This window comes from Eucyclogobius newberryi, unplaced genomic scaffold, assembly GCF_026437365.1.
Source record: "Eucyclogobius newberryi isolate DKJ021-1_F unplaced genomic scaffold, fEucNew1.0.hap1 SCAF_22, whole genome shotgun sequence".
NCBI lineage: Eukaryota > Metazoa > Chordata > Actinopteri > Gobiiformes > Gobiidae > Eucyclogobius > Eucyclogobius newberryi.
In genome coordinates, this window is record NW_027315857.1 from 10001090 (window position 1) to 10010840 (window position 9751).

Consider the following 9751-nt stretch of genomic DNA (forward strand, 5'->3'; position numbering starts at 1 on the left):
TCCCTCCTCTCCATCCATCCTGCCTCCTCTCCATCCTCTCCATCCTCTCCATCCTCTCCATCCTCTTCATCCTCTCTCCTCACCATCCTCTCCAGCCATCCTCCCTCCTCTCCATCCTCTCCCTCCTCTCCATCCTCTCCCTCCTTTCCATCCTCTCCATCCTCTCCCTCCTCTCCATCCTCTCCCTCCTTTCCATCCTCTCCATCCTCTCCCTCCTCTCCCTCCTCTCCCTCCTCTCCATCCTCTCCATCCTCTCCCTCCTCTCCCTCCTCTCCATCCTCCATCCTCTCTCCTCTCTCCTCTCCATCCATCCTCTCCATCTTCTCCATCCTCTCCATCCTCCCTCCTCTCCATCCTCTCCCTCCTCTCCCTCCTCTCCATCCTCTCCATCCTCTCCATCCTCCCTCCTCTCCATCCTCTCCCTCCTCTCCATCCTCTCCCTCCTCTCCATCCTCTCCATCCTCTCCCTCCTCTCCCTCCTCTCCATCCTCCATCCTCCATTCTCTCCTCTCCATCCATCCTCTCCATCTTCTCCATCCTCTCCATCCTCCCTCCTCTCCATCCTCTCCCTCCTCTCCATCCTCTCCATCCTCTCCATCCTCCCTCCTCTCCATCCTCTCCCTCCTCTCCATCCTCTCCCTCCTCTCCATCCTCTCCATCCTCTCCCTCCTCTCCCTCCTCTCCATCCTCCATCCTCCATTCTCTCCTCTCCATCCATCCTCTCCATCTTCTCCATCCTCTCCATCCTCCCTCCTCTCCATCCTCTCCCTCCTCTCCCTCCTCTCCATCCTCTCCATCCTCCCTCCTCTCCATCCTCTCCCTCCTCTCCCTCCTCTCCATCCTCTCCATCCTCTCCATCCTCCTCCTCTGATATGTTCACTGGCTGTAGACAGAACTCTGCTCCCATGTGTTTAGTGTGGAGCCATTGGAAGGCTTCTGTGTATACGAGGTGCTTTACGAGAGTTTATGGAAACTTTATGGCCGTGTTTTGGATAATTGTGCACTAAATACTAAATCAGTGAGAGCTGTAAATGCATGACAGGTTTTTTTCTGATGATTACTTTGTTCGTGCATTTGTGTTGCCATAGCGTTACATCAGTCAGCTGGCAGTTTCTAAAGCTGAAAATTACAGGAATGATCACAGATTTCTTAAAGCATTTTGCATAGATTGTACAGTATATTGATGACTTTTAAGTACTTCAACATACTGTACAATCTATCCTACATTGTAAGTTCATTAAACAATAGTCAGCTCTTTCTTGCACAAATCTGTTGCTCTTGACCTCTCATGATACGGACAATTAGTCAAGACAAAAATTGAAATGAGCAATTCTATATTTTCACAAAAATAAATTGATACATTTTTGTTAGAAAAGCCAGGCATGTCAAACAAACTTTTTGCGCATTAGCCCGCTTCTAAACTTCCCAACACACTGACCCTTCAAAACCCGGCTGCATGTCAAGTAGCACAAAATTAAATCAAACAAAGTTAGCTTCCTCTGACGCGGTGCCCAGACCCTGATGTGGAGCTGTTCTTGTGCTGATAAGAGCAGAGGTCAGAGGGCGTTCTGTGCTTAAGCTGCTGACCAGAGACTACAGGGACGTCCACTAAAGCAAACTGGACCTGGAACACTCAGACATTCGCTGATTTCAACTATTTAAGATGAGGTTTGTGTGGTTATTTATGTTATGTGTTAAATAAATATGATATGTATAAGTTCTACTCACGTGAGACAACATTTTCGAACTCCTATAGACCATCCTCACCCCTCGTCACTGACTCCATGACTTGACATTTGTGGAAGGCAAAAAGGATTGAGTGCACAGCTACTAGTTTGTACTTTTACTTGACTAATAGTACTTTGAAGTAACATTGTACTCCTACTTGAGTACACAGGGATTCAAGCCTCCATAGAGACCTACAAAGCCCGCATCCAAACACACGATCAGATGATGATAATCACTTAGCTCTGATCAGCTTTGACCCACGCACACGGCTCGTATTGACCCAGTTTTGGTCCGGCTGGTCACTGGACTGTCCACTGGGACCGCTGCCCTCACACACAGAGGGCCTAAATAGATCGACCTGACCTCAATCTCCCAAACAGATCAATACAACTCTGAGCTTTGTGTCATAATGCTGATTGCTGGCCCGCTAGTCGCAAATATGACAGATTTGCTGCTTGGATGTTTTGGTGTTCAGCCGTCGGACTTTTATTGGCCTTCTGGTTTTGTCAAAATATCAACCATCCATCATTTTCTTTAACTTTTTGAAGCAAACAATTATTGGAGACATTATTAGCGTTTAACCCATCCTTCAACCTTGTCACCCATCTCCAGAATTTCAGGCACAGAATTAGTCTTATCCGTAGCAACGTCTGTAAGATTGAAATTAAGATAGGATAAGATAACCTTTATTTGTCCCACAATGGGGCAATTCCAATGTTGCAACACAGATTAGGCACAGAAACATATTAGGCACAGAAGTAAAAAAACAATCTTGTAGAAAAACTCTTGATTACCCTATGACAGGCATGTCCAAACTAGGGCCCGGGGGCCAAATGCGGCCCTCAGACCATTTTTTGTTGGCCCTCCAGCTTCCTGCTATGTCGGCCCAAACAACAAAAAGTAGTACTTTTTACTGTGAAATTGTGAAAATTCAGGCATATGGATGTTATACCAACCTAATATTAATGTTCTAGCTCTAATTAAAGGTGTGGAGGCTCATCGCAATTACATCAAATGCAAAATTTTGAATGATTCACTTTGATTCGCAACAAATTCGACATTGTCAAGTTGTTTGTGGCCCTCTGCCCCGTTTAAGTTTAAAAATGCGGCCCTTGGTGAAAAAAGTTTGGACACCCCTGCCCTACGACATCTGCACTTTTCTTGTGATAAACAATGACTGTGTTTCCATCACCTTATTTTCACTGCGCTATTCGAAATATCACACAAGTAATAAATAACGGGAGGAGGAAATACCAAATATCGCATTCATAACACTTAAGTGGCATAAAAGTTCAGGTGGGTTTTGTTTTATCCGTATAACAGCTAAAGCACATTTTGAGAGGTTGAAGCACACTTAGTCACATAAACTCATCAAGTACTTGTACTGTGGCACTTCTGGGTCACGTCTCTGTTTTAATCATTTTTGTAATATTGATCTGCATTTAAACTGAACACTACAGACATTTTGAATAGATAATAGCTTCAATGCACTAACAAAAAGGTAAAACTCATCCCATTCGAATAGGGCTTTAGCATTGCCCCTACAATTAGCACTTTTCATTGTTTTCCAGCTGCATTATATTAAGTTTTAAAACATAAAATACCGATATTCAACAAAAAACGGGACATTCCCACGTCTGTTCATTTGTAGTATCTTAGTAATTCAAGAGGACATTACACTGTAGATTGTGGTAATTGATGTGGCGCGCGGGGAAGTTTGGCAAAGACATTTTGACGTCCCCTCGGGCCCCCACCACAGTCGCACATCCACACGGAAACAGAAAAGTGCCCTCGTTGTTCCCGTCTAAAAATAAACCCGTCTGTGGCGGATGCGCTCCGATGTCCCACACTGATTAGAGTCACGTTTTAGCGTCAGATCATTGTGATACATCTCTGCTTTTCCCTGAACCTCCGCACGCAGCCCACAGAAAGCAGCTGGAACAAAGGAAACGAGAGGAGCCTGAATCCTGCCGCGGGATTAAAAAAAAAAAAAAAAAAAAGTCTTTAAAATTTGAATTTCACTGAGTTGTCAAGCTGTGCCGACTGAATTGTTTTATCACAGGAACAAAGCAAAGAATATTGGTCTGCTTGGTATTCTTTCATGATGATCTTACCGTTATTTTAAAGAATTATTTTGTTAGTTAATGGTTTCTTTTTACAAAACCGAGATAGATCTTTGTTTTTTTGGGAGATGACAATTGTTTTAAAGGTTTAACATTTCTGCATCTTGTCACATAAAGCTCGGAACATTCTACAAGATCATTTGGCGACTTTTCATCCTCGTAAACGATTTTAATCATAAAACATCATTTCTACTGCAGCAGCTAAAAAAGCAGAGCGTCAGGAGCAGACGGACACTGAGGAACAGGAAACAACTCCAGTTTGAAACATTCTTCAAAAAATAAAAGTGGTAAAAGGCGAGAGCAGTTCCTCATGTACAGAGTTTACGCTGTGACGATTAGCGAAGCAGCTACAGATTAGCTTCAGTAAACTCCGCACTACCTTTTCTCTGTCTATCGCCAGCTTTCTGTGCTAAATATTATTCTGATTTTACTGTTTTACTAAATCATTTTAACATCGTTTTGACTTGCTGTTTGCTCTGATCGTTTTGAACACTTTGGCATCTCGAATTTGAGTCATGCTAGTTGTTAGCTTGACTATATTTACATCAGAAACGGTTAAAACTGTCAGTTGCTTTAGTTTGGCAGTCATTTAAGTGAAATAGTTTGTTAAGAAAGTTTCACAATGTTTAATTTGGATAAAGATATACCATAGTCACCAAACACATTTTACACTAAAATCAGTTAATCTCAATTTTCTCTTCACTGATCTGTTTACTCAAGTTCATTAGCAGTTGAACGTTGTGTTTTCAGGAACGTTGAGCTCATTTTGAACTTAAATGATCTATGTTTAAAGATCAACTATATTAAAAGTGTAGTATATATGTTGCCATAGAGAGATACCAGTGTGTATCAAAATGGGTCATGACAGTGAGGTCTCATCGCAGAGACTGAAGTCAAGCGTCGTTTATTATTTCAACATTCATTCACAAACTATAAGTCATTTATGTAGACATGCCAATAAATCCAAATTAGTAACAAAATATTCCATGTTAGACTTTCTTTTAGAAGGGAAACTGAAACTTAAGGACATCTCAGAGGAGAATTTCACATCAGCACTTCAAAGGAGCGTCTTAATGTTGAGCTAATTTAATCCTCGTCCCCAGGCAGGTGCTCCCTCTAATGTATTAGTCAAATTAGCAACACATTTCCACTTTCTCAGATATTATATATTTTAGATTACATTCACTTTTGATTCAGGATTTGTCCTAAAGGGTTTGCATGGCTATAGGACAGAGTTAAGTCACGACCTATATTTAAGCACTCTAAACAGGACTGATCAGGACTGCGGCAGGATTAAACCAGGTCTAATTCAGGATCAAACCCAGCCTAAACCACATATAACACTGCGTTTAAACAAGAGGAAAGTTAGGACTAAGATTTACTCTGCTGGACATCATCAAAGGCTTAACCAAACCTGGTCTGATCAAGAATAAAACAGGTCTAAAACAGCTCTAATCCAGGACTAAATATTACTACACACAGATTAAGATATGACTCAATTACTTCCAGACTTAACCAGGACTAAATTGTGTCTAACGGTGCGTTCACACTCAATTGGGACTAAATATTAGAACTAAACCTGGACAGGTCCTGGACTAAACCTAATCTACATCAAGAATGAACTGCAAGCAAACCAAACCAGGCCAAAGCACACCGTGTGATGGACCTCAATATTTAAAACCTTCTGTTGCCATAACTTTCGCTATTATTCTATTTTAATGAATGCATTTCTTGTCATATGATCCCATTGATAATCCATGGACTGGAACTCTTGGAACTCTTTTACTTTAGATTCACTTCCTTAGCATTTGCCACTGTGAAATCGAGGGAATTGACAGCAGGAGACAGACACGAGCGATGAAAGCCAAAACCTTAAAGTGTAAAATGGATGTATTTCTTTTGTTGGGACGCCTGTTCTTTTGACTGCGAGAGGAGCTGAATATAGAGTGATAAGATGGAGTCAGAGAGGGCACTGCAAGGAGCGCATGAAGGACCACCTGACCTGCGAGGACGTGGACTCGGCCAGAAGAGACCACCTGACCTGCGAGGACGTGGACTCGGCCAGAAGAGACCACCTGACCTGCGAGGACGTGGACTCGGCCAGAAGAGACCACCTGACCTGCGAGGACGTGGACTCGGCCAGAAGAGACCACCTGACCTGCGAGGACGTGGACTCGGCCAGAAGAGACCACCTGACCTACGAGGACGTGGACTCGGCCAGAAGAGACCACCTGACCTGCGAGGACGTGGACATTACATTATGGAAGACTGCATTTCAAATGGTAAACACAGAATGAATGGATTGACCAGAGACTTAACCATGGTCCAGGCCACACTCAATACCAATTCATGAGGGTTTATATGAACCACAGCAGAAAGGAGAAGGCATGAGTGAGTTGTAGCTGGAGGTTTGGGAGAGACAGGACAGATTTAGCTGCATTACTCATCAGAAGATGCAGTTTACTAGTACTTCTCTGTATACATAGTTGTTGTGCCAGAGCCCAGTGCAACACCGCGCCCCCTTGTCATCGATAAGTCGATCAAGAATTTCTCTAGTCGACTACAGCCCTACCACAGTCTATACCCCAGTCCAAGCGAGCATCCAAACCACCAGAGGCAACTTATACACTTGTCCTGGTTTGGTGTGGTGTATTTTCATTTGAACAAAAGATGCCAAAGATGTACAAAGATATGTTGCTCTTTCTTTGAGCCCAGTTCAGTCCTGATATAGACATGGTTTTGTCCTGTTTCCTGTCTTTAACCCTGGTCCAGTACAGGTTAGCTCCAGGTTAAGTCCCATTTTAGTCCCTATTTTGGTGGGGTTATTTTAATGTTTCTGCTTGAGATGATTCTTTTTAACATTGCTGACATTTACTTTCAACAATATTTTTTGAATGCAGTAGTAGATCAATTTGATGACACCGTCCAAAATGCTACAACACAACTTTGGACTTTTCTACCCGCTGACAACCATAAAAATCCCTTTCTCCCACGTATTATCCTGTATTATCCATCTCAACTTCTAACCTGATCCCACTTCAAATCGGCTGTACTTTAGTTTTATCATTACAGACTTTACAGAGAACATTTAAGTGAACATTTGAACAGCTCAACTCTTTTTACGCACAAAGCTTATATAACTCTACCACTTATTCCCACACTTTTGCTTTGCCTGAGGATATTTTAACTTCACATAAGTTTCTATTGAGTTTTGAGCGACTAACTTTTATAAACACTCGCTACATTCATTTAACAGAGTGTTTTACATTTGGAGCATGAGTTGTGTCATTTCCTGGCGAGTCAAAGCTGAGCAGATGGCGATGCTGAGTACGGTCGTGCTAAATGGACGCCAGTAGATTTAGCTGCACGATTTGTACCACTGTTTAATCAGCTAAAGCAATAAAGTACAAATCACGAATCTGCTTTTTAAAGTATTTACATCTGTATCTGCGAGATTTGCATACGTCATTTATAATAAGCGCGGGTTTAAAGGTGTCACTTTTCAAATCCCCTGCTTGTTGTTATTGCTTTGACTAGAACGTTCCATATTAAGGCATTAAGGTGACGTCAGCAGGCCAAGTCAGATCCGTGGAGAGGCGACCCGGCTCACAGTAAGAATGCAAGTTAGAATACTTTTGAGCGACAGGGAGAGTTACATCCAATTAATTATGGATGTAATGATATGCAAATCCAACTCATGTCACGATACTATATTTATTGTGATATTTTGAAGAGGAAAACAGAATTGAATTTAAAATGCCTTTGGTGCGAATCATTAGTGTCATATTGTAAAGAATTGAGATGTAAAAGTGCCTAATAACAGTTGTTCATGTTGGCTGAACTGAAGTGGAGCAAAGGATCATGGTCTATGTAGTTTTAGTCTGTGTTTTAGCTCTGTTGCTGCGTCACAACCATGTATTAAAGCAAAGGAGCTTGTACTTCGATATGTATGTGAGACTCTAACGAAACAATATCACAATATTTTGGTTATTGCTACATACGTTTGAACTTTTTTCTCGCATCATAATTTACATAAGGCCTTAGTTATTTTATTACTTGGTTTACGGATCCGCCGCACTTAGATGATTGATTTCTACAATATAAATGAAATAAATTATTACAAAGTACGTTTTGGGCAAACCCGGAAGAAAACATCTTTTGAAATTATATTTATATTTCGTCCGCCTGTGTAATATATTTCATTTAAAAATCCGTAAAGCAAGTAATAAGATAACTGCGGCCTAACTATGCTTTAGTAATTTAATGTCATACCATAACTTTATAATGTTGTAGGTTTATACACGGTTATATTCTAATAAAAGGTATTTTAATTTTACAGTATATTTTCCCATCAAACTATGCTCCAATTGTCCAAATGTATGATTCTTTAGTTCTGTAATGTACTTCCCTAGACATTTCTCCTTTCTTTTTTTTTCAAAAGCTGATAAAAAGACTCACTGTTGTTCCAGTATTTTAGAGAAAAGTAGATTATCGATTTGCTGTGGTCAGGAAAGCATCGCACAATAATAAGAGGAAGCTGGATTTTTAATAAAAGCAGAGAAGAGGCTAATATGCCCCGATCCATACATTGATCTGCTCAGCCTCCATAAGGAGACGGTACATATGAAGTGTGCACATTACCATGGAGACAAAGGATCTGACAGCGTTCTGCACAAGACATATGGAGAGAAACACACACAATTCTTAGCATGAGCAAATCAATATCCAGCAGTGGTGGAAGAAAACCGATATTTTGTTACTTAAGGTGAGACATTGCAGGTGAATAGGGAAAAAATATTTAATTTAAAGATATCAATTTGAAACTTCTCCTGTAGTTTACTTATATAAATCTAAGGACAAAATGTATTACACGTTTTTCCTCTTTGTATGTTTATATTTAAATGTTGCGTTTTATGTGTGAAAAAGACTAAAATGGCACATATTATTTGAGGCATTTAAAACTAAAAAATGGACAGAACCAAGATTTGAGATTTCTTACTTAGTTATTGAGGAAACTGGATCTGACTGAAAATAATAAATTACACGTTTTTAAAGTTAGGTGGGTGTAGGTGTTTTGAGGGCTGATCTGTATGTCTCTGTGGAGGAGAATATTTAAAGAAAACATCCTTTGAATTTAGAATGACCCAGAGAATGTGGAGGATGAATAAAACATTGTAGGAGCAGACTGGACACTTTTGTTATTTCCAGATAAAAGTGTATAATGTTGAGAGAGCAAACTGACCAAAAAACAAACCATTTTAAATATTGAGATTTGAGTTTTGCCTGTTGTAAGAGCAGATGACACATGAATAAATCGACATAAGTAAAAGTTGTGAAGTACCGGTTTAACTAAACACTTTCCAAGTGTTAGAGAAATTATAACGCATCAAAAGTAGTGATGGAATGCAACTTAATCAATTTCCTGATCTTTTGTCCTGTTAAAAAAGGTCAGAGTAAAAATGAAAAAGCAGTAAGTTAAGTACAAAAGGACGCCTAAAAATACTTATTCATTACAGTACTTCTTCTGTACTTTGTTACTTTCCACCGCTGATATTCAAAGATTCAAGTTTTAATTCCATATTGATTGCAAAACTGTTGAGGTTGAAATGAAAGACCTTGGGACAATGCTTCCAGTCGGGGTCCCCCATGGTATTGCTTGGCCTGGAATGTTCCGCACTATGGCATTAGTGGCTGAGTGGTTAACGCATCAGCACATGTGTCAGTCTCCAGGTGCAGTGAGTTCGACAGTGTACTTCATGTCCTAATAAAGCCTTCGGGCCCAAAAAGTCTTTAAAAACAAGTATCTGAAGACATTTGCCGCATTGTCCATCTTTTAAAGCACTATAACTATAACCCAGGTATCCATAGAAACTCCTAGATATTTCAGTACTATTATAAAA

The 9751-nt window shown here is 40.5% G+C and overlaps 1 protein-coding gene across 6 annotated transcripts in view; it reads left to right on the top strand.

Moving 5' to 3' along the window:
• Nucleotides 1-9751, top strand: part of sorcs2 (sortilin-related VPS10 domain containing receptor 2) — a 350531-nt gene that overhangs the window by 187830 nt on the left and 152950 nt on the right. The window lies entirely within an intron of this gene.